General features: G+C 46.5%; 1 protein-coding gene across 1 annotated transcript in view; it reads right to left on the bottom strand.

Annotated features, from left to right (window-relative positions):
- The window catches only part of RYK (receptor like tyrosine kinase), a 187,018-nt gene that overhangs the window by 173,892 nt on the left and 11,194 nt on the right, over positions 1-1,932 (bottom strand). The window lies entirely within an intron of this gene.

The raw sequence follows: 1,932 nt of genomic DNA, 5'->3' as shown, positions 1-1,932 counted from the left end.
GACCACTGATTAAATGACATAGGACCAAGTAGTGCCCCTCACTCAGTACATGCAGTGGTTGCAAGACGTACAAATGAGGTTTGCCATGTGGGCACAGTTCCTGTGTCCTGCAAAATGGGACAAGAAAAGAAAGAACAAAAGAATGAAACAAATAATAACCAAAAGAAGAAGAAAATAAATCATAAGATAAAGGTAAGCAAAATAACAGTGAGAGAATACCTAAAAAGAAAAAAAATAAAGGAAAATAAAAATAAGAGAAGAGAAAAAGAAAATCACAAAGAAAAAGGGTGGGAGGAAAGAAGAAAATAGTAAAGAGAAATATAGAAGGGAAAGAGAACAGAGAAACAGAACAGATGAAAGCAGAAAATGAAAGTACAGTCTGGGGGAGGGAAGAAAGGGAGAAGACACAAAGAGAGAAGAAGCCTGTGTTGGGACAAGGAGGAGGAGGAAAGTGTGGGGATGGGCAGCTTGTGTAGGTTGGCACCCTCTACCAGACAAGAAGGCCAAGCAAGAGGAGCAGGGAAAGGATGTGACATTGGGGCGTGCCAGTCTAGAAGGTGTCTGGAAGCAGGGTACCTGCCCAGGAAAGAGTTCTTTGGGACCCAGGGAGGTCCTGGGTGCAGGGCAGCTGGTTCTGGCAGGAACTTTCACATGGCCAAGTGCCCAGCTGGCACTGTGTGTTCTACTGATCTGATGAGACACCCAGCACCCAATCAATCTATGAGGGCACGCCTCCTACCTCAGGAAGCAAGGTCATCGCAAGGTGTGGCTGGTGGGGTCACCGGCCTCGGAAGGGGGAGAGGGAGGGGGCTGCGGGGCAGGGAGTGGGCCATGCTCTGGTCACGACAAGGATGTGGGGAGCAGAGGGAGGGCCACGCCTTTCTGGTTGTCAGCCACTGGTGTTCACACTTACGCTGTCCAAGGGCAAGTGCTGAGCTGTCGGTGTGCTTTCCCAATCCAACGCCGCTTGCAAAAGTTCAAAACAGCCACGTTATAGCCAGCTGACAATCCACCTGCTCCAGTTGTCTCCTTGTAAGCTGCTTTGGCTCAGTTTCTTCTCCTAGTCAGTGTTTAATCCGCTTCCCTATTCTTTTCTCTGTAGCTCAGAGTTCCAAGATTATCTTCTGAATTGGTATTTATTTGATCTTTCAGGTCTTTTTGTACAGGGTCTGAGCCGAGTGCTGTCTTGTCAGCAGTTTCCGCTGCCGACTTTTTTCTGGACCTCTAAGTCTTCTCCCTTGTTGCTGTTGAGTTGATTCTGCTTGAAGACTCCGAGGGCTTTCTTGGCTGAAATGTTTATGGAAGCAGGTTGCCAGGACATGTTCCACAATACTGCTAGGTGGCTTTGAACTGCCGCGTGTTAAGTTAGAGATTTAGGGCAAATTATATAAATGCCTTCTGGGTTATTGAAGGACTAAAGGTCACATAGGGATGACATATCGTGTGTACCTCTTCTGGCTCTTCATCCCTAAACTCTTTCTCCGTCATCAAACCAGGCCAGGTCAGCACTCTCTTCTGTGGTGACGATGAGAAAGTGGGGAACCCTCAGAGATTACTGATGCTGACTAGACATGATGGAAGAGAGCTCCCCGCACACTTCGTACTGGCTTCATCTGGGTTGTGCCAGCCCAAGCACGTTACAAAGCACCTACATTTGAATTAGCTACTTCTTTTCTTTGTTGAACAGCTTTATTGGCATGTAATTCACATAACATACAGTTTAATAGTTCAATCGTATTAAAAGGAATTGTACAATCATCACCACAATCAATTTTAGAAATTTTTCTTCTTTCTTGTACTTATTGCTATCAGCTCCCCATTTCCCCCCAACCTCCCTTGCTGAGGTAGTTTATTGTGCCAGCCTGGCCAATAAACACATGTGGGGTTAATTGAAGGGCGGAGGGATAAATGGCTTGGTGAGCCTCACCTTTC

This window comes from Echinops telfairi, unplaced genomic scaffold (genome assembly GCF_000313985.2).
Source record: "Echinops telfairi isolate 266 unplaced genomic scaffold, ASM31398v2 ScPeMD7_7422;HRSCAF=8460, whole genome shotgun sequence".
NCBI classification, from domain to species: Eukaryota; Metazoa; Chordata; class Mammalia; order Afrosoricida; family Tenrecidae; genus Echinops; species Echinops telfairi.
This window is presented reverse-complemented; position numbering and strand designations above follow the sequence as displayed.